A 24364-nucleotide genomic window follows, 5' to 3' on the forward strand; every position below is an offset into this window, starting at 1 on the left:
AATACAGACTAATTCTGATTGCTGGCATAGCCTATACACTAAAGTCAACGTATCCTGCACCACTGGAGTTTGCTGAATCTCCCTGCTCAGCCTATCCCAGACCCCCTTCACCAAAACTACCATTTTGAAAAGCTGACCTAATGCTATCATCTACTGATGGAAAAAATGTCCCTATTGGTATGAATGAAACTTGTTTGAAATAAGTGATCAACCCTTTCAGAACCTACCTTCAGCTTTAAGTTGCCCCTTATCCCACAGTAACATAAGCAGAGACTCTAGATGGTAACTTGAGTGTATCTCATCTGATCCTTAGAATGACTTTATATGGCAAATATTCAATAAGATGTTAATATTGTAGTACACACTCTAGAGCTAGAATACTTGGATTTAAATCCTGCTCTAGCATTTTTACTATGTGTCACCTTGGGAAAATTGCCTCACCTCTCTAAGTACTTTCCCTTATTTATAAAATGAGATGATGATGATGACATTAACGACCAAAGAAGATTAGCTTTAACTGATAAAATCCATGTAAAGTGTTTTGAGCAGTGCCTGGCATATCTTAAGCACTGAAATGCAAGCTAGTTATCACTTTTAACATGTTTGGCTTCATCATCTCCTACCTTTTCAAGTATATATTTTCTTACCAGAGTAAATCAGATACCCACTTAACTCAGTACAACATTTTTGCTAATACTCACAAACTAGGAAATAACATACTGAGTGGAGCAGATAGTGCAGGGAAATACTCTTGCATGAAAGGAGAATTTTGGTATCTATAATATCACAAAGCTATCTTCAGATTATAATTGTTTAATGGCATATTTTACCTCAGAAGCGCTCGAAAATTAAAACCAATCATTGTTGCTTGTAATTATTATATGTACATTTGCATCATATATAATACATATAGTATATTAACAGTCAAGCGAAAGCTTATATAAAAATAATTAGAGGGAGCATACAAATTCTTGCAATTTGAGGCAGGATGACTAAACCTTTCAAAATTAAAGAGGTTTTAGGAATATAAGACACATTTCTACCTTTATTGTTATTATTGAAAATGAAGATATTGATGCTATTATTTATGATTCCCCATTAAACTTTGATTCAACTTTTATAAGCTGAACTTATTTGGGGGGGGGGGACTTAGTTACTTTGAACATGTAATTTTGTGTACTTTTTTCTCTAAATTTTGATAAACAGCAAATCCAACATATTGTTTTATTTCTTGAACATTAAAAGTAGACATTCCAATCAAAAATGTTTATGCAGAAATTATCATTTTAGAAAATTAATTTTTAAAAACACAAGAAAGAATTCAATCTTGAACAGATTCATTGAAAATTAAAACCTAACTCTCAAATACAGAGTGGATAACTTAAACATTGTATAAAAGAATTACACTGAAAAAAATATTCTATGGCTACTTCTGTTAACAGTGAAACAAAATCATGAAACAAATGTGTTTTTTCAGAGAACTCTTTGAAAGTAACTCCTGTTATATTAGGACCATATAAAATATTAGATAAGCTCATGTATGAAAAGGACTTAACATAGTTTCGGCACAAAGTAAGCTCTTAGTGTATGCTAGTTATATTATGTAAACAATGTTATCTTTTCATTACTTCTTTCTATCTTGTGTATAAGCTCCTTGATCAATTTCTACAAGAGTACACTTGTCTTGCCAGCTAGGAATATGCCGAGTAATTTATTGATTTTCGGATTCTGCTGCTGCCCAAATATGTCCCCTTGCTGTTTAATTACACTACTACTATATATTATTACCTCAACATCGTAACAATCCATCTCTTCCTAAGTCTACGCACAGTAAGAGCAGATTTTTTCTTGAATGTACGAAATAATGTTAATAATGTTAGATGTTGCTATTATAACATTTAGCAATAAAAAATTTGATGAACATTCAAATGGCTACCAAAGATACAAGTAGAAGAACTGTGTCTCTCAGTTGAAGAAGAACCTAATAATAGTTCTAGGATTGACATTGTTAATCTCATACACAAATAATATCCAGTAAAGCTAAAATATATTTTCCTTTTTTTTCTTTTTTTAAGTTTATATTCAAGTTAGTTAACATACAATGTAGTCTTGGCTTCAGGAGTCGAACCCAGTGATTCATCTCTTACACATAACACCCAGTGCTCATCTCAAAAAGTGCCTTCCTTAATGCCCATCACCCATTTAGCCCACCCTCTCACCCACCCTCCCCCTTCCAGCAATCCTCAGTTTGTTCTCTGTATTTAAGAGTCTCTTATGGCTTCCCTCCTTCTCTTTTTTTTATCTTATTTTACCTTCCCTTCCCCTGTGTTCATCTGTTGAGTTTCTCAAATTCCACATATGAGTGAAATCATATGATACCTGTCTTTCTCTGACTGACTTATTTCCCTTAGCATAATACCCTCTAGTTCAATCCATGTTGTTACAAATGACAAGATTTCATTCTTTCATTCTTTTTCATCACTGAGTAGTATTCCGTTGTGTGTGTGTGTGTGTGTGTGTGTGTGTGTGTGTATGTGTATATATATATATATATATATATATATATATATATATATATATACCACATCTTCTTAATCCATTCATCAGTTGATGGATATTTGGGCTCTTTCCATAATTTAACTATTGACGATAGTGCTGCTATAAACATTGGGGTGCATGTGCCCCTTTGAATCAGCATTTTTGTATTCTTTGGATAAATTCTTAGTAGTGCAATTACTGGGTCATAGAGTAGTTCTATTTTTAATTTTTTGAGGAAGCCCCGTCCTGTTTTCCAAAGTGGCTGCACCAGTTTGCATTCCCACCAGTAGCACAAAAGGCTTCCCCTTTCTCCTCATCCTTGCCAACATCTGTTGTTTTCTGAGTTAATTTTAGCCATTCTGAGTGGTGTGAGGTGATATCTCATGTGGTTTTGATTTGTATTTCCCTGATGATGAGTGATGTTGAGTATCTTTTCATATGTCTCTTGGCTATCTGGATATCTTCTTTGGAAAAGTACCTATTCATGTCTTTTGCCCATTTCTTCACTGGATTATTTATTTTGGGGTGTTCAGTTTGGTAAGTTCTTTATAGATTTTTGAATGCTACTCCTTTATCTGATATGTCATTTGAGATATCTTCTCCTAATTCCATAGGCTGCCTTTTAGTTTTGTTGATTGTTTCCTTTGTTATGAAGAATGTTATTTTCATGAGGTCCTAGTGGTTCATTTTGCTTTCATTTCCCTTGCCTCTAGAGACATGTCCAGTAAGAAGTTGCTGCCACCAACTCAAAGAGGTTGCTGCCTGTTTTCTCCTGTAGGACTTTGATGGTTTCCTGTCTCACATTTAGGTGTTTCATCCATTTTGAGTTTATTTTTGTGTATGGTGTAAGAAAGTGGTCCTGTTTCATTCTTCAGCATGTCACTGTCCAGTTCTCCCAGCAGCATTTGCTAAAGAGACTGTCTTTTTTCCATTGGATTCTCTTTCCTGCTTTGTTGAAGGTTATATCTGTGGGTCTATTTCTGCATTCTCTATTCTATTCCATTGATCTATGTGTGTATTTTTTGTGCCAATACCATACTGTCTTGATGATTACAGCTTTGTAATACAGGTTTAAATCCAGGATTGTGATGCCTCCAGCTTTGGTTTTGTTTTTCAACGTTACTTTGGCTATTTGGGTCTTTTGGGGTTACATACAAAAGGATGGATGTTCTAGGATGGCTTGTTCTAGCTTAGGACGGCTTAGAACAAGCCTTAGGATGGCTTGTTCTAGCTCTGTGAGAATGCTGGTGTCATTTTGATAGAGAGTACATTGAATATGTAGATTGCCTTGAGTAGTATTGACATTTGATCAAGTGGGATTCATGCCTGGGCTGCATATGGTAACATCATAAAAGCCATATATGAAAAGCCCACAGCTAATATCATCTTCAATGGGGAAAAACTGAGAGCTTTCCTCCTAAGAAGAGGAACACAACAGAGATGTCCACTCTCACCCCTGTTGCTAAACATAGTGTTAAAAGTCCTAGCCTCAGCAATCAGATAACAAAATGAAATAAAATTATCCAGATTGGCAAAGAAGTCAAACTTTCACTCTTTGCAGATGACATGATACTGTACATGGAAAATCCAAAAGATCACCAAAAGACTACTAGAACTGGTATATGAATTCAGCAGAGTCATAAGATAAAAATCAGTGTACAGTGGGGCGCCTGGGTGGCGCAGTCAGTTAAGCGTCCGACTTCAGCCAGGTCACGATCTTGCGGTCCGTGAGTTCGAGCCCCGCGTCGGGCTCTGGGCTGATGGCTCGGAGCCTGGAGCCTGTTTCCGATTCTGTGTCTCCCTCTCTCTCTGCCCCTCCCCTGTTCATGCTCTGTCTCTCTCTGTCCCAAAAATAAATAAACGTTGAAAAAAAAATTAAAAAAAAAATCAGTGTACAGAAATAGTTTGCATTTCTATACACCAATAATGAAGCAACATAAAAAGAAATCAAGGAATTGATCCTATTTACAATTGTACCAAAAACTATCAAATCTCTAGGAATAAACCTAACCAATGAGGTAAAAAAGATCTGTATGCTGAAAACTATAGAAAGCTTATGAAAGAAATTGAAAAAAGACAAAAAGAAACAGAAAACATTCCATGTTCATTCATTGGAAGAACAAATATTGTTAAAATGTTTTTCTTTTTCTCAAGCATAACCACCCATAATTGGGCAAGAGAATTCATAAGTAGTTAACAATTTTGTCTTTTATAATACAATAAATATCCAAATTGCAATAATTTATCCTAAATTAAGTTGTCTGAAAGTTGTTTTTTTTTTTTACAGTAAACTGTAACATCAAAATAAGGAAAATTGAAAAACATCCCATTGCCCACCTATGATGTAATCTTAGAAAAAATAAGTTTTTATTAAACAAAAAGCAATGTTCTCAAGACTGCTTGTAAAAGTAACCGATTCCTTCAAAATGAGATGTCCTCTTATTTCCAGCAAATAGTTCACCATTTCTGTTCAGTGTGAATATAGAATTTTCAATAAGATTAAAAATATTTAATCCTGTAAAAAATAGAAGTCCATTCTTAGCATCTCAGGATGCACAAAAAAGTCATACTTTAAAAGTTATAAAACTTAGAAAATTACATCCTGGCATTTTACAGTAAACATTTTCATATTTCTCTCTTTTCCGTACCAGCCAAAATGCCTATGTATTTGACTCTAAGTCTTTGATTTCTCAACAAACTCAAATATTGTATGCTTTTAAATCTTCACATGTGTTACTCTATTTGTCCACAGTCACTTCTTGATCCCATCTTGGATTTAAATAAAAAATTCTTTAAATTGCTCACATTTCAAAAGATGGAGCTAGGATTCTTATGATAGAAATAGTGTTTTTTTTTTTAATTTTTTTCAAAAAATTTTTGAAGCATGAATAGCTTCAGGTCATGAGTAGCTTTTTCAACCAGATGCCCTCAAATTACAGCATATTTGTCATCTTCCCAAAGAAGATAGTGAAGTTATTTTTAATATGTATGATCTTTAAACAGAGGGTATGTCTGATGCCTTTCCATAGCTGAAAATCTTTATAAAGAGCCAAACTCAAAGTGGACGATGGGCAAACTTTTCCATAGGATTGACAAACCTTTCGAAAATAAGCAGGAAGTTGAACCATGGACTTTGCTCTTCATAGATTGGTCCTCCACACTTCTTTAATACCATACTCAAAATGATTTGTGATTGATCTACTTCAGTCTGTCAACAAAATATGCGCTGGTGAGTTAGTATTTGTTGCATGCTATGGGGGATGCACATGATGTGTAAGATCTCAGTCTGGCTGCCAAGGACTTGACAATGTAACCAGGAAGATAAACTTCAGGGAACCAACTCAGGAGGATACTAAGTATGCTAGGGGTAATCTGTTTAAGTATATCTCCATGAATCTTGAGAGGCACTCATATCTGAGTCTCCCTGCAACACTTTTGTCACTTTGTCCCGGTAAAGGATAATGTGAGTAAATGCCATGTAAGGAAGGAGCAGGGTATGAAAGGAGTCTGTTTCTGTGGAACTGAAAAATGAATGGCCTTAAAAGGAAAGGAAGTTAAGAAATAAAGACATAATGAAGAAAAATGCATTAAGTCCGTTATGAACATCCTTTCTTACCATTCCCCTATTCTCCCAGAGAGTGGAGGGAGCCAGGAGTGGTATATAACAGAGGGCACGTGTGTGTATGTGTGTGTGTGGCGGGGGGTTGGGGGGGGTGCTGATTAACATAGGGTATTTATTTCAATTTGGCCAGAACACTGGTTTAGCTTGTAGTGGTCTGAAATTATTATTAACTTCAGTTGACATGATACTGTTTTTCAGACCATTGGAACTAACTAACCTTGACATATGTTGAAAGCATTCTCCCAAAATACTTGGATTATTTTAGCTGAAGCAAATTCACTAGAGTTTGACTTCTGCCAAGTTTTTTTAACATTAAAAAATTATTTAGACTTAAAGAAGAATTGCACAAACAGTACAAAGAATTCTTGTATACTCTTCACCCAACTTCCCAAATGTGATCATCTTATATAGATGTAATTTAATTATTAACACCAATGAACTAATGTTGATAACAGATCATTAACTAACATACAGTCCTTATTAGAATTTTGCCAGTTTTTCCCTATTTTTTTTTTCTGGCCCAAGGTACAATCCAAGGTCCTCTATTACATTTAGTTGTCATTTCACTTTAGGGTCATTCAATCTGTGACAGTTACTCAGTATTTCATGTTCTCAACACTTTTTGAAAGTATGTGCCAGTTATTTTTTAGAATGTCCCTCAATTTTTATTTTATGCTTTCTTCTATTTTTTTTTTTTTTGCCAAAACTAAAACTGAAGGGATGTTATATCCTTTTCAATACCTCATATAAAGGGATATATCATGGTATTATATCTTGTTACAAATAATGTTAACTCTGATCACATGGAGAGATTGTGTCTGCCAAGTTTCATTGTAATCTTAATATTTTCACTTTGTAGTTAGTAAGTATATTGCGAGGAAATACTTTTAAATGATGTAAATACTCTATTTCTCATCACTCACTAATTTTAGCTGTTGGTTTGGACAACATGTATACAGATGGGTAGATACAACAAATATTACTGTGGTGTTTGTTTAATGGTAATTTTCTATTTCCCTTATTCCTTGTAGATTTGTTAATATGTACTCTACTATAAAAGAGAGTACTCTCTTCTATTTACTTTTCCATTTACATATTTATATCTGTGTGGAGTCACGGATAACTATTGTAATCTAGAGGTTCAAATTCAAATCTACCATTATTTGGGTTGTTCTGAAATTGGCCAACTGTGGCCATCGGGACCTCTTCACACTTGTTTTTTGTGGGCTTTTTGAGAGGCCTCCATCATTTTATGAGTAGTTTCTGTTACCTTAAAATGTTCCAGTCTCATCTTCTATTTTCCCTGCCCTGGTCCTTTCTGGCATCAGCTACTTCTCCAAGGAGCCCTGGTCCCTTTCATTGGGAAATGATATTTGCAATTCAACATCTAAATTCTAAGTGTGCTCAATGCTACTGGGGGTGTCATGGTTTCTAGGCCCTCTAGGAGAACAGGGCCTAGGAAATATGTTTATGTAAGTTAACACATGAATACACCTGTTTATTTCTGTATCTAGCTGTATCTATATTAAAAAATATGAATTCATACTGATGCCTTTTATTCTAATTTAACATGACAGGGTTCATTTCAGTCTTTCCTCATTTTCATTACCTCTTTCTCTGACAGTGAAAAACATGGCTGTGTTGTAAACAACATATCTGCTGGTTCATTCAAACTTAGTATGAACATAAAATAGTTTTGGAATTGCTAATGTATATCCATGTTACAAACAAATTTACTGTACAGAGTATACTGTTTGTGGAAAGCTTGGGGTTTTTTTCTTGTTTTTAATTTTACCATATTTAGTCAAAATACTGCTTTCTGAAGTTACTTACATTCCTTCCTTTATCCCCACCCTCTTTGGTGTGGTTATTTTACTCATTTATAATACAATGAGGTTCATTTGGTACTGTTTGTTTCCATTCTGGGTTCTACTCACAGCCTGGTTTATTTTATCACTTACTTATTTGGGAGGTATTCAAACAATACCGTTATTCTAAGAGGAAAAGCTATAAAAATATATATTCGTAAAAGTATTGTGTCTTCTTCAACTCTATGCCATGTTCCCATTACATACACCCCTATATGTGACCAATCATTTTCGTTTCTGTTTTATCCTTCCTATATGTCTTTTCCACAAATGAGCAGATGCACGTATATTCTTACACTTCTTTCTGACTTAGATGGTCATATACTATAGATGTTTTTGCTTTATTTTTTATTTATTTTTTTAAATGTTTATTTATTTTTGAGAGAGAGAGAGACAGAGTGCAAGAGGCAGAGGGGCAGAGAGAGAGGGAGACACAGTATCTGAAGCAGGCTCCAGTCTCTGAGCTGTCAGCACAGAACCCAACAAGGGGCTCTAACTCAGGAGCCATGAGATCATGACCTGAGCAGAATGCTTAACCTACTGAGCCACCCAGGTGCACTTTTTGCTTTGATCACAGAACAATATATCCTAAAAAGGCCTTTCTCATTCTTATTTATAGATGCATAGTGCTCCATTATGTAGATGTACCATAGTTTATTCAACTACTTTCCTATGTGTGGGCATTTAGGCTGTTTCCAGTATCTCACATATTATGAAGAAAATTTGGGGGCACCTGGGTGGCTCAGTCACCCAGTCACCTGACCACTCAGGTCATAATCTCACTGTTCATGAGTTTGAGCCCTGTGTCGGGCTCTGTGCTGATAGCTTGGAGCCTGGAGCCTGCTTCAGATTCTGTGTCTCCCTCTCTCTCTGCTCCTCCCCTGCTCTCTGTCTCTCTCTCTTTCTCTCTCTCTCTCAAAAATAAATATTTTTTTAAAAAAGAAAAATTTAAGGGATTCTCAGTGAAAGAATTTGGTCCTATGTCCTCAGGATGAAGCCTCGGAAAGCTTCAAGAATCTTAACCAGATTCTACATCAAATGGGGCAGTGAAAGTATGGTACTTCAAGCACTACAGGTGAGGGGCAATCTGTGGGACAGAGCATCAGGTCCTTGGAGCCCATACCTGATATGTAGGGCATCCAAAGCTTTCATGTCCTCAAAAGCTGAAAATACAAATAGATCAGAGGGGGACTAGGGGCACTGCAAAGATTGTATGTGTGTGACGATCAAGTTCACAATCAAGAGTAGATTCCAGAGCAATGTTGAAATTGAACCAGTCCCTCAGTGGACTCTATTGAAAAAAGGTGTCCAGGTAGAAAGAGGGTCCTCTCAGCAAAAGGAGCAGAGCCTTAGAGAATGGTACAAAACACGTCCTTTTTAAAAATTTCCTCTCGAAGGCTTCCATCTTGGTAGGTAGAGAATGAGAGACTCTGAGGAAGTTGGGAGAGCTAAACCTATCAGGTAGTTTGAATTTAAACTGTTACCTTACAGATACTATGCTATTAATTATGTATTGCTGTACAACAAATTATACCAAAACTTAGTGATTTAAAACAACAAACATTTATTATCTCAAAATATATATGGCTCAGTAGTTTCAGAATGGCTTAGCTGGGTGTTTCTGGCTCTGGGTCTCACATAAGATTGCAAACAAAATGTCAGCCAAAGCTTCTGTCTTCTGAAGTCTTGATTCGGGCTTCAGGGTCTGCTTCCAAGCTCATTCACATGGCTGTTGGCAGGAGGCCTCACTTCTCACTAACTATTGGCTAACAGCCTCAGTTCCTTGCCACATGGGTCTTTCTATGGCTTTTGAGTATCCTCATAACATGGCACTTGGCTTCCCTCAAAGTGAGTGACACCAGAAGAAAGAGCAAAGAGGAAACTACAATACCTTTATGTCTTAATCTCGGGAGATACACATTGTCAGTTCCACCATATTCTTCATGTTAGAAGAAAGTCACTAGGTGAGCCCACATTCAGGGAAAGGGAATTAGGCTCCACCTTTTGAAGAGAGAAGTATCCCTTCAAAAGAATACATGGACATGTTTTACCACCATGACGACTGTTTTAAACTGGAAGAAATGAGCTACCTATAATTAACTAACTCAAATTAATTTCTTTCAACAACAGGGTTTAGGCTCCAGAACAACATCAGTACATAATAAAGGTAAATAGTATTTTTTAGCATGTTATATGTAAATTGCCACCCCTACTATGGGGTAAAGGTAAGAGACTGAATCCATACTATCTCTATGAAGTCTCTAGTGGAATAACCTCTCCTTTTAACTTTGCCACCGATAGGATTGGAGAAAGGTTTAAATTCTTGATTCCACCATTTGTGAATTCTATGATATAAATGACCTTAGGTTAATAAACCTTGGGAGAAAGCTGTGTCTTCAGATATATTTTGGTTAGAAACTCACTTCGAGTTACTTACCGTGAAATTTTCTTTATGCCTCAGTGTTATGTGTAAATAGTGATACTGATACCTGCTTCATGGTATTGGTGTTAGCCTCACTAAAGCACCTAGCACACTAGCAAGAACATTGTGGGTATTACCATCATGCCACATAAGTATAATTATACTGATAGAGTTTTAGGATTGATTTTCCTAAACCGCACTCTGTTAAGAACTTTGCAAAGTGCCTTTAAGCATCGAGGACACACGATCAAATAATGTCAGGACACACATTTTGCCATCTTCATCGAGTGTAATATTGGTAGTAAATGCATGTAATGAAACCTAATCACAAGTGCCTAGTATTAGAATACAGCTTTTGAATTACCAAGAAAGATTTCTGAGTTCTGGCACTGGAAGGGGCGCCTGGGTGGCTCAGTCGGTTAAGCATCTGACTTTGGCTCAGGTCATGATCTTGCAGTTCGTGAATTCAAGCCCCACATCGGGCTCTGTGCTGACAGCTCAGAGCCTGGAGCCTGCTTTGGCTTCTGTGTCTCTCTCTGTCTCTGCCCCTCCCCTGCTCGCTCTCTCTCTCTTTCTCTCTCTCTCTCTCTCTCAAAAATAAAATAAACATTAAAAGAAATTTTTTAAAGAAGATATTTAAGAGTTTTGGTGCTGTAGTCAGATATACTGGATTAAAATGCCAGGTTTATACTTATGAATGTGTGGCATAGAGCAATCAGTAACTTTTCCAATGTCCCAGTTTCATAATCTATATATTAGAAATAATACCTTCCTCTTAGGGTTCTTGGGAGGATTAAATTACTTTACAGTATTTAAAAAAAAAACCCAGGGACGCCTGGGTGGCTCAGTCGGTTGGGCGTTCGACTTCGGCTCAGGTCACGATCTCGCGGTCTGTGAGTTCGAGCCCCGCGTCGGGCTCTGTGCTGACTGCTCAGAGCCTGGAGCCTGTTTCAGATTATGTGTCTCCCTCTCTCTGACCCTCCCCCGTTCATGCTCTGTCTCTCTCTGTCTCAAAAATAAATAAATGTTAAAAAAGAAAAAAAGAAAAAAAAAAAAGAAAACCCAGAACATAGTAAATGCTGAGTAATGTTACCTATTTTCATTAACATGTTTATGCTTAGTACCATTATTATTATATTAATTTTGTTTTTGTTCTTTAGGAGGAAAAAGTTTTGAAAGTTAAAAACAACAAAAAATACCACTGTAAATACTAGATGATATTTTAAAATAATTTCCCACGGGTTTTTCAGTGAATTATTTTAGCAATAATAAAGATTTTATTTTTAAACTCCACTCATTTCAAAGGTAGAAGAATCTGTGAAAGGGGCCAAATGTACGTAGGTAAATTTCAGAGCTAGAAATGTTGAAGGCTGCTTCAATATTTCTGAGTCTGATTGAAGATATATAACTGTTAATCATTCTGAGGTAATATGAACAGAATGCCCTCACCAGAAAAGACAGGCTGGTAGCTACTTCTATGTACATGTCCTAGAGTGATCATGCTCCCTGCCTCTCCAGACCTCTGTCCTCAGTATCCCCCCATCTCCCTACAGTGTCCTCCAATATCACTCCAAATGCGTGAATTGCTGATCAGAATTTTCACAAAGATGCTTTACCCAATTAGTTAGTTTCACTGATATACCCAACTCTTCAACAAGGGTTGAAATTCCTATGTTTGAGAGAATGTGCCAAGGGGCTAAACAGCAGTGTGTAGCTGAGAAAGCTTACTCTACACTCTAGGAAAATAACTTTTCTCCATATGATATATTTTAGAAAGCTTAGTGCAACTGAAAATTTTACACAAAACAAAAATCCATTTCAAATATGCACTCATCTATTATGGGAAAAAAATGTGGAATGTAGGGAAAATTTTAAAGTCACAAGTTTCCACAATATAGAGGTGGATAGAGGTCTAGTAATCCAAGGGAATTTCACTGCAGTCCAACTCTGCCTCATGGGAAAGATTACTCAAAATCTAACCATCACGTTCCTTGCCTGTGACCATGAGAATAGTCACATTTGGAAAAATATTCGAGTGCTGCTAGGTCTTAGTGCATAGTTGTTCTTGCACACTTTATCTCTTCCTCCAACTCCCCTTCTAACTTACTCAAGGAGGAGATTCACTTGTTTCCAGAAACAAGTTTCACTTCTTTTTTTCATCTTTGCTTACTTGACAGAAGTCAGGTACACCTAAGCTGCTTAAGAATAGTAGCACACCAGCACTATTGCTGCCTTTGTCTGCCATCCCCACCCCTGTTGTCCCTCAGGATGTGAATTTTGCATAGAGATATATAGGGCTGAGTAAGAAGTTTGAGGTAGCCCTCTACTGAACTCCAAAGTGGAACTTTGGTAATATTACCAAGATGATAATGGTTGAAACTAATTTATACTAAAACATTAATGACTTCCAATAATGTTTTCATTGTAAACGACCTAATTTGGTGCCTGAGTTTAATAGGAGAATGATAATGTTTTTCACCAAAAAGCCTTGGTAAAAGATTGCATGGATGGTGTAGCTTTATGGTGCCTTTCAAAGTGGAGAATCGACCTTAATGTTACAGAACCGATGGCATATGATTCTTGGTGAAATTTAGGAATAAAGAAGAAAAACATTTAAAAAGACATGCCTCTTTTAGTAAATACATAAACTCAAGGTTTTCACTTTATTCTAAGCTTTAAAATGGGCTTATCAGTTGACTGTTTCAGATGATAGATAATAATGCAAGACAGTACAAAGCACATTTTATAGCTATAAAATGTTTCACAAAGTAAGGCTGACCTTTGAACATTGCTGATATTTACTTTAGTAACTAAGGAAATCTCATATCCTTGGATGCCTTTCTTTCCTAAACAGGAAGGAAAATAGTTGCACCTTGAACCATAATTTCTTTATCTTCTGGAAAGCTGTCATCAAACTAACATAAAGCATCCTGACTCTCACCTCTGGTCTGTAGTGACTGAAGGAATTACTTTAGTTTCAAGCATAGTTCTTTAAACTCCAAAGTAGGGGCCATCAATTTGGGGGAAAAAAAAGTAGGTACCATCTAACATGTTGTACGTTTGAATCTATTGAATAAAAAAGAGTTTTAATGAATCCCAAAGTAAAATCTATCCAATCTGAATCCTTGATATTCAAAAGAAAAAGTAGAATCAAATTCTCATTCCACTGAAAACATATGATTTTCCTTAATTTCAGATGACATTAATGTAGCATGTGACTCAAGCTCCCTATTAGATAAAGAAAATGCCACATTCTTCAGGGAAATGAAGGAAACAGTGCCACACTAGCTGCCCACAGGAAGGAGGCAGGCACAGAGGTGACTAAAAAAAGAGCCTAATTTCAAAACTAGGAATTAGAGGGTAAGACCTTGGTAGTCTAGTAAATAAAGGCAATTTTTGTGAAGACTGATTCATATAAAATTCAGTTTTATGGCAATAATTCATAGCTTATTAATTTTGGTACACCGTAACTCTGCAAAAATATTTTTTTATAACTTGGGCTAGACAAGGTTCTTTATGAAGAGAGTGAAATGTTCCCAATTTCACTCCTCACCCTTCTTGGGTGCACCACTCTCATCAGAGAAGAAGGTGTTTTCACGTTGAGATCTTTCTGTTTAGGAAAAAGAATAGGTCTCTGAAACTAGAAACAAACCTGTTTTCGGATTTGCACCATCTAGGCATGTCATTGTCTGTGACATTGAAGGTTGTTTTAAAAGGCAGCTTGGATTGCTACCCATTCTTCCAAAATAGAGGAAGGGAAAACCCTACTTTTCCTAAAGGCCTTGGTGTCTCGAAGCAAGGGCATCAGTTTGAAGTATTTCAAAATATAAATAAGGAAACAAAAAACCTGGCAGAACTCTGTGGTTGGTGAGATCTGTCCATGACGCATATGCTAACATAATCATTGGCATCCTTTCTATGTACTAGCCAAAATCTTCTTACAATCAACTTATACTTAAACCTCAACTCATTCAGAGCATACTGAAAATATCCTCAAATTTTGATCCTCATGATCTAATATTGATTTTTTCCAAGTACGAAATAATCTATTTCTCAATGTTCTATAAAATAATTAGTGAAGTTGTCTTGCAAAATAGCTAATTTTATTTGTCTGTCTATAAAATGGAAACCTACGTTTTGTTTTATGAGAATTCACATTTAATTTGAAATGTTTGTTCTTAGGATTTTAATTTTTTAAAACCTGTATCCTTTTCAAGAAAAAAAGTAAGGATTTGGCATCAAATGATGTGGAAAATACAATGCCTTTGACTGTTTAAAGAGACTGAAATTGTATTAGTAGGCTTTTAATCATTTCAAACAATAAAGAGGGTGTCTTCTATTCATTTTCAATAGGACAAGGCAGTATTAAAACAAGACCATTCTATCAGAGAAGCTTGATTATTTCCTCAGTGTTTTAAATTATGCATATGATTGGTGACACAAATACATGTTTAAGTGGTTGCAAATTTAAAAAATCAATATTCCCAAAGAACTAAAATTATGCCCAATCATAAATAACAAATTAATTCACCTGCATATTTTGATCTACAACTTACCCTATGAGCACGAACATTTTATAAGAGAGAAATCTCTTTCCACATCAACTTGTGTTCATTATATTCATACAAATATAGTTCAAATCAAACACAAGCCTTTTCAAAGAGAAAGAAAAAAAACACCATTAGAGCTGTTCACTGTTCCCTTCTTTCCCAGATGATCTGGTGTGAGATGCGGACCGCCATGTTGCACCGAACCCACAGCAACCAGGACCCATTGTTCCCAAGGGAAACGTAGCCTATGCGGGAATGTAGTGGTGTGCCCTGCAAGGGACGTGGAAAATAGCACATGTCACTGCTGCACAGCACACAACAGACAATTATGATTCAACTGTCCAAATTATAATCAGGTTGACAAATGTCCACAAGCGTCTTCATTCTATTTTATATTTTCCCTAAGACAAGGCAATCACACAACCAGACAATTCCATCAGGGAAGCTTGTTAGCTGCTTAGTCTGTTAAACCCTGGTTGCCATAGCATCTAGAGTTGAAAAAGCTGCAGATTGGCATGAAAAAGCATGTCGACAATTGCCCTGTCACAGCATGCAAGCCAGGTCTGCTCAAAGGCAGCACACTACAAGTTTTCTTTCCCAGTTTGCACTACCCCATGCTGTTTAATAATATCCATTTACTGGTATTGGGATTGATCTAGCACAGTGTAAAATTCACATCTAGTGAGACTTTGCTTTTCACGTGGAGTGAAATTCTTTAACAAATGGGACTATGGCAATTAATTTAGAAATGTAATACTGTATATACTATAAGAAGTATATTTAGATTTAATAGAGAAAGTGTCCAAAATTTTAATGCACAGTTCTTTAAAGAGCCAAACAGTTTTACTTGGCAATTTTTCAGTTGACTTTCTAGTCATTTCTTAAGCCTAGTTAGTCATACTTTGGGGATGACAGACAGCATGCAAAATTCAGTGGTACATTTTTAAACATGTTTTAATAGTGCCATAGTCATTTCTTCTTTAAGCGCATGGTATAATTTAATTAAAGATATAGATTTCTAAAATAACTGTAATTTAATTAAAGATTAATATCATGAACACTGAAATTATAGTCTAGAGAGCAATGTGCATCAATTTTTTTTTCCAGAGGGATCATATACTTAATGGTGATAAATTACCATGTATTAAGAAGAAAAAGTGGGTCTGTACCAAAGGGTATTCAAACCCTTGCCAACTCTCAGATTCGTACAGTGCGTGGACTTTAAATAAAGTAAAGCATGTTTACAAACAGCCATTTGTTAGCTTATTGGAACTACAAAAATGTGAAAATATCTACAGAAACTGTGAGACTTAGAAAATAATTTTCGCTCAGAAGTTTATACTTGCATCATTCGGTCTGTCCATTATCTCCTGCTCTTCTGTCACTTCAATGTAGTTTTCCTTCAATGCCACCAGGAAAGAAAAATCTTAAAATACATACTCAAGGGCACAATCAACCTAGCATACCGATGTGTGTAGCAAATACAAGTATTGTTCTATATTTTCTAAAACACTTGCTCTTTCTACTGGTACCCATTGCTTTATTCTCCCAATGTCACAAAATCATGATTATTTAAGTAGAAATGATCTCTGCTCTTGATACTGACTTGTGAAACAAGTTGACCACTTCCCACAATACGAAAAAAGTAAGTTAATGTTTACCTTACAGTGACGATACTGAAATAATGATTATTTTTCATACTCCTGAAATCCTGATGGCCTCTTTTTTTTCCTAAGCAAGATTACCAAAGATTTTAAATAGAATAATCAAAATATGACACCTTGAGTTTTATATATACATATAAATCAGTATGAGTCAGTATAAGTCATACACAAAAATCAGTATGAAAATAGTGTCACTGAGTGAGCCTCTTCAGACTATAAATTTAAATCTCTCATTTTCTAGGAATTCTCAAAAATCTCAAAATCTTGGGATGGAACTTGGTTCACATATGGTGTCCATGAATGTGTTTTCTTATACCACATCTTCCAGTTAAAAAAAAAAAAAAAAAGAGAAAAGCTGTTTACTTGTTAAAGGTCTTTTTATAAGCTTTGATGACTCAAAAACACCTTCATTTTAACACATGGGATTTGGCAAAGAACTTAACCATGTTACCATTTGAAAGACTTTGATATTTTGAAAAAGAGAGAATTAAAAACAACAGAGATTGAAACTTAAGTTGGCTTTTGTGTATGGAACATAATTTTCTCGAGTATATTTTTCAGTATAAGGATTTACTACTGAAATTTATCTTCCAGGATACCATAACATATCAAAGCTATAGGTTTCCTGAATGAACAATAGTAAGGGGAGCCATAAATTCTACCCTAGTTTATCTATTTGAAAAAGAAAAAAAACATCTTGCAATAGCATCACAATACTCTAAATAGATAAATGTGTATGCCAAGTAAAAAGCATAACAAGAGGTTGAAACAAAATTTCTTCTATGACACTCTCTCAGAAAGATTGTATTTAAACTTTTGTTTGTTTGTTTCTCATTTCCTTACTTTACATGCGATACGGTACAGCGTGTACTTCTTCAAGTTGGACTAAAGTAGGTACCACCTCTTACGCAGTCTTTGGGATAAGCATATTTTCCTACAGTCTTCAAAGTATTTGGTTTGCAGAGCCCAAGAATTGGATAGCATGGAAATGAAAGTTTATGCTTTAACCCAGGGTACCTTTGCTTTCGTCAGGATACCTTAGTTCTTCCCTGTAACCCTAATGCTGCCTTTATGACGTACAAACAACTGTTGGTCTTTCCAACTACGTTGTGTTAAGATTATCTATTCCCAACACATTAAGAAAATTAATTATGTATGAACTGAATCCCCTGTTTATGCCTGATTTATTTCATGTTTATTCTTCTACTCTAAAATTGGAAATTAAGTGATTCTTTTTGAATTGCTTAGAATATTTTCATCGGAGATCATTGCTACTTTGGACAACCTCTACAAAGAATCCACCTTTCAGTCATTTCTATTGTTGTCGAATTGAAAATTACACAAGAAAACATTGATTAAAACCTACTATTTCATAAAAAGAAAAACCAAATATTTGACTTGTAGCTAATAGGTGGTATCTTGCAATGGCATTCGGTCTTTTCGTAACACAAAGGGTAAATGTCATAATATAGATGCCACACTGCTTTATTTCACAAAATAAATATGTCCTCTTTATTCCTCAAGTGAAATACTACTTGACACAAAATGTAGGTTTCATATAAGCACACACATTCTTGTGTTAGGTAGTTCTTGTTTTTCTGAGTGATTTTGCCTTATTCTGAAATTTTCTTCACCTGACTGAAAGCACATTAACTGCTAGATAGGCATCACACTGATGTCTCCATGCTGTAGCATACAGCCGTGAATTTGCTACGATCTGTTTAATCAGCAGTGTATTGATTTTCCGCAGCTTTCCTTCATTTTAGCCCCATAGCAGGCTTCTGTAATTTCCTTTGGACAAAGTGTAACCAAACTGTGCTAAGTGATGTTGATTTGCAGGCAAAAGTAAAGGGGTAAATATAAATTAACAAGCTATAAACATTTTACAAGTGGGGAGTCAATAAAAACAGTGTCTGCAGTTTCTTTTAAAAAAATGATTTGAAGCAGATTGTTAACAAACGTGTCCAAAGAAACTGACATGAGTCTGAGAATAATTTTTGCGCTTTGTGATTAAGAATTGATCAGTCTAAAAGCCTCGGATGCAACTGAATCACCCATAAGCTGCTGGCCTGAAAAGGCTCAGCAGGGGCTGGTATTTGTTTGTTAAACTCCCATGATTCCAAGTAGATAATTGGTCTGTGAAGTTCATGGCAGAATCTGAATTTGCTTTCTTGCTTCCCAGCTGGCTGAGCACTGGTTTATAGACTTCTGTGTACAAATTTAGCCAGCAGCAAACCTCACATCTTTAATATAAAAGGTGTTTTGTTGTGTTTTTCAGGTGCTGAGTGGAAAGCCCACACTCCAGAAGCTCATTAAAAGGGCCAAGTTACAGTACAGGTTTATTTCTGTCACAGCGTTTCTGAAAACAGTGACAAGGATTAATATGTTTCTTTAGTACTGGAAAAAGCCTGACACAATCCCTTGTGAATTTGATCATCTGTTTCATTGCCTGTATAAGATTCAATCTCTTATTATATCCTGAAGTTACAGCTGTAAACTAATGCTGGTAAGAATTCATAAGCTATTGCAGAAGCCTGGGGCAAAACTAATTGTTTTATTCAGCAGTCACTTATTTATTTATTATTTATTTCATACCCCTCTGTCTCATCTTTTCTACTCTTCCTCTTCAAAGTCAAAATTGTCTTGGCTCTTTGTCTGAAAGTACAGAGCAAATATAGAGACATGGGGAATTCATGTTTCCGGGAGCTTTCAAAAAAGTTGTTACAGGTCGGTGGATCATGAAAATAAGGTCCACTCTAAATCTTTTATAAAACTATTCTTGCTTTCCTTTCCTTGACATGGAGATTCTTTATTAAAAAGCATTATCTGCACAAACATTAGAACCTTTGTGTTCTATGTAATCATGTGACATTAGGCTTTCTCCGCTAGTGGTTGCTATGTTTCTAGGACATGATTTGACATGTGGTACATGCAAATCCTAGTAAAGTGTAAACTATATCATAAAATGACACCATTTTGCATCACATTCGACAGGCAAATAGCTATTTGCTGTTTTAAAAAATTAAAAGTTGTAACAATATGCTGTATGGATTCCATAAAACAAATCATCATTTAAACTAAGGAATCGCTCTCTTCTTCTCTTTCTCAAGTTAGTTGTAGCTGAATATTCATTTCTTAACTACCAGTTTTTGTCATTATGGCAAATTTTATGCTATATTAGAATTTTAGATACAAAAATATATGTTCAAAATTTCAAACATTGTGCAAGTATGAAATAATCCATTTGTGTTCACTTTATGAGAGTTGGTGGAAATTATTACAAGATTAGGTAGAAGCAGTATGTTCAGGCAATGTCTGAAATTAGATCATAAGCTTCCCTCGTTCTTAACAGAAGTTGTGTGCCTAATTCCCTATGCACTACAGACATTTTAACCCACAATAACTGATTGTAAATACAGTATGAAACTAGCTACAGCCTTATTTACACCTGCCAATTTGCTGCCCTCCAGCACTAAAAACAAAAACAAAATGGTAGCAAAAGAACTGCCAAGCAAAACACACTCTGCCCCTCATGTACATTCCTTTCTATTTCCGCAAACAGAACCTTTTGCTTCTTGGTTTTCATAAACAAATTCAATTGGGGAATTTAAAATAAAGTTACAGAACAAGGCATTTGCATGACATGGCAATAACAAAATAATTTTTAAAATGGCCAGCTCTTCCAAATGTGTGTCCCCTTAAAATAATGTAAATGCTGTAAGTGCTTCATGGCACTTTTAATTAAGAATAACGCATGGAAAAAGAAAATAAGGAAATCACACATGTGCCACTCAATGTATATGTCGCAATGGCAGCCACCTATTTTTACTCAATAACTACAAGATTTACACTCAGTTTTGTTCATATAATAAAACTCCATGTTATTCATTAGAAAGAATGTATCACAGATATTTGGTTGATACGGTTGCATTCCCTGTTGCTTTTTTGTGCTTCCCTGTCATATCTCATTTACATAATGGCAGCCCAATTATTTCCATTTCTATTTTTTTGGAAACTTAAAGCGTTTGTCAACATTTTTGTGAAGATTCCCTACAAACTTGATTCAACGAAAATAACTACTGCTAAATGCGAGACAGTGGCTTACCCTTCCATTGTGGATAGCAATGATTTGCATCATTGCATATATTACTTGACTTGCATGTATTAAAATAGTAAATAAGGCATACAATAATATTGCATACATAATGATATGAATAATTTGTGTATCAATATTCTCTTTTTCCTGTGAGTCGATTCATGTTATTTGATGTTGAACTCTATCCTTAAACATTCAATACATTGATTAACTTTTTTAAGGATGTTGAGGACAAATATTATGTTTATTACATGCAAGAAAATTGAGGATTACTTTTTAGACAAATAATTGATGACTAAGCCAAAGTTAGAACTCAATACTCTTTAGACGAGATCTTAACGTTTCATTTTAAAAGAGTGTTCTTTACAGGGCTTGTAAACACATATGTGGGGATCTATGTTTGATTGGCTAGATCGTGGGATCCTGAAAACAAGATAAATGTTTCATTTAACCTTTAACCAACATTAAACATGTATTTGGTATTCAGTAAATATTCATTAAATTAAATAAACGGACACTTTCAGTATATAAATTGCCAATATATGGTATAACAACATACCAATTCTTGTCATTTATGGTAATGATATTTATTGGTTTTTCAGGTCAGTATATTGCAATTACAAATTGTTGCACATGGGGGTACCTGGGTGGCTCAGTCAGTTAAGTGTCCAACTCTTGATTTCAGCTCAAGTCATGATGTCACAGTTGGTAATATCGAGCCCCTCTTTGGGCACTGCGCTGACTACACAGAGCCTGCTTGGAATTCTCTCTCTTCCTCTCTCTCTCTCTTCCCCTCCCCCACTAGCACTCACACTCTCACTCTCTCGCTCCCTCAAAATAATTTTTTTCATTTTAAAAATCTTAAAAAAAACACAAATTGTTGCACATGGTATATTTATTGTGCCTTTTAATGGGAAATGAGGTGAATAGGAATAAAAAACAAAACAAAACCTTAGCTGGCATTGGATGCCAGATATTTGGATGTTGCATGCTGCTGTTCTTAAAAAGAGATTTGATATTTTAGGAGAGAAAAAAAGGTAAAATCCCAAGAATTGCCTTTTTCTTTTTTGGTAAGCCTATGAAGGATAGAATTCTATGAAACATTAGGAAACATGAAAATAAATATAAGAAGAATGCTATAAAAGGCATGATTGCTATAAATTTATGGGAGAGTACTAATCAACTCATGTCATTCAGAAATTGCCTAAAATATAAAGTTTCAATTCTGTGACTGATTTGAGTAAGCAAATAGCATGCCCTTATATTTACCATGGAAATCTATACTAAGAAATAGACTAAGATCTAATTTGTTAAAACAAACTTTGAAACTAATTATATGTAGCATTAGTTAAAAATAACCAAATATTTCAAATTTCTAGGAACTCATTAATAGATTAAAAAAAATTCACACTGAAACTAGGAGAAAGTCCACACATGGCTGCTTTGGTCTCTTCTTAGATTCAGAATCTGTTTTTACCAATGTCTGTTCTCATCTTAAATCCTAGAGTGGTCAGGCATTGAATTAAGCTATGTAGGTATATGGTAGAAATCTGAGGCGTATTTCTAAGGACAGAATGTATGCCTACAATGCCAATCAGACACTTTAAAAGTACTGTTTATTTAGGATGATTAATGACTATCTAATGTCTTGTTGACTTTTCTTTGCAGTTAAGTGGTCATCTCAAGTTTATTTTGGTAAGAAGGCACTGTTCTGGGAAGTGAATTCAAATCTTTAGTTCTCATCTATTTAACCTTTAGATTTTCGTTAAGTGGAAATTATGTTTTGTTCCCTCAATTTCCTTTTTTCTGCATTATACTGCACCTTTTTCTTTAAAAATGTTCAAAGCAGTGAATTAGATGTATCCTGTAATGTGCTGAAATTTGTAGCTGCCCTTAGTTCAAGTGACTTCAGAAAATTGAAGTAAGTTAATGATCAATTGTCTGTGAATAAAGAGTATTACAGACCATAATGTATTTGTGATCATACTGAGCAAAGTGAATGATTTGTGCCTTTTCAGCTTATTCTCATTCATTCACTAATGTTTTCAAAAATGATTTTATTCCTGAATATCAAACACATAATTCTATTTAGTTGTTTTAGTCTTCATGCAAAGAATATACCTTCCAATTAATATAGGTGTCATCAGTGTGGGTGATGTATCCTACAGAATTTTATAACAAACTAATGAGAATAATAAATATTTACATAGGGTATACATATATTTATCTCATTCAAAGCATAATAATACCATAGTTGTCACTTAGAATGAAATTAATTCTTAATTCCCAAGTCATATTGAGCTAGTTGTTTGTAAATTTTAATTATGGTATCTGATTCTAGAAGTATCTGATTCTTTTTATAGGAAGCTATTCCTTTGGATGGGGACAGATTTATATTACCCGGGAGGAGATTGGCCCAAGTGAATTTCCAGTTTAGTCAACACTTTTTATTAGGTTCTGTATAACAGAACACAAATCAGATTTTATATGGGAATAGTCCAAATGGGAAGGGAGGGTACAAGATTCCTGCCCACAGAGCACTTTAGTATATATTGGAAAACCAGGACATACATTGAGAAGGCTTGGGTATACACTTTTATTAGCCAAAGTTGCATATGTACCAAGAAAATTCCAAGTGGAGGTGTAATCATAATCAGGTGGGATTTATCATGAAAACCTTTCCAGAGAAAATTAGTTTTAAGCCAGACTTTTAAGTAATTGAGAATTATTTAATAGAAAGAAGAGGGACTAAATAAGCTCACCAGAAGGGAATTAAATGTCATTCAACACATATTGAATGCCTTCTGTGTGCAAGGCATTATACACAGTACAGAACTTTGTTGATATGCAAAGGATTCCAACCCTGTGCCTGCCCTTATGAGGTCTCCATCCAACGTTGGCTACATAGATGCAAACAACAATGGCACGTGCTGAGACTCAGGAACAGACACAAACATAAAATGTGCAGCGAATAGAAAGACTTGTTTTCCTACAGTAAAGATTCCACACAGAAGAATAAAAGTTTGTTTATGAGAAGAGCTGGAGGAGATCATCAGGTGGCAGGTGATCTTGAAGGCATATGTATCAGCTAGAAAGAGTTACAGTCCTGAGAGCTATGAATCAGAAACTCCAAAACATCATTGATGTATCAGGTCTTCCTTCTTTCTACTCCATGATTTGTAATCTGAAACTCTAGAACTCATAATCACAATGTATCTTCAGCCAAAGCTATTGGGACTGTATTCCAAGCCAAAAATAACAGAAATAATTGGTTGGGCCATTTTCCCTGTCCCTTTGGAGGAACTTTTATGAAAGACTCACCCTATGACTTCCATTTATACCTTTTTGAACCATACTGTGCTCCTAACTATAAGAAAGTCCACTCATGTAGTTTTTTACTAATCACATCACCACACACAACTAGTCAGATATCAATAAAGAAGGTGAGAATGATTATGGCATAGGCGATCAATAGTCCTAACAAGAGTGAGGTTGAGACATTCTTGTTTGGAAAGCCCTGAACACGAGGAGGAAAGTGCTGAGGAAGTATTGTGGAAACAAATGACAGAGATTGTGTTAACAATTATATGTAAAATGAGTGTTT

General features: G+C 35.3%; 1 long non-coding RNA gene across 1 annotated transcript in view; it reads left to right on the forward strand.

The window, feature by feature from the left end:
* Positions 1-22730, forward strand: part of LOC147580044 (uncharacterized) — a 115745-nt gene extending 93015 nt beyond the window's left edge. Inside the window, exon 2 of the long non-coding RNA XR_015252457.1 lies at positions 18943-22730. This is a non-coding gene — a long non-coding RNA (uncharacterized LOC147580044). The remainder of the gene's footprint in view (positions 1-18942) is intronic.
* The last annotated feature ends 1634 nt before the right edge of the window (positions 22731-24364 follow it).

The sequence above is a fragment of the Puma concolor genome, chromosome B3, assembly GCF_028749965.1.
Source record: "Puma concolor isolate L17-30 chromosome B3, mPumCon1.1.hap2, whole genome shotgun sequence".
Taxonomy (NCBI): domain Eukaryota; kingdom Metazoa; phylum Chordata; class Mammalia; order Carnivora; family Felidae; genus Puma; species Puma concolor.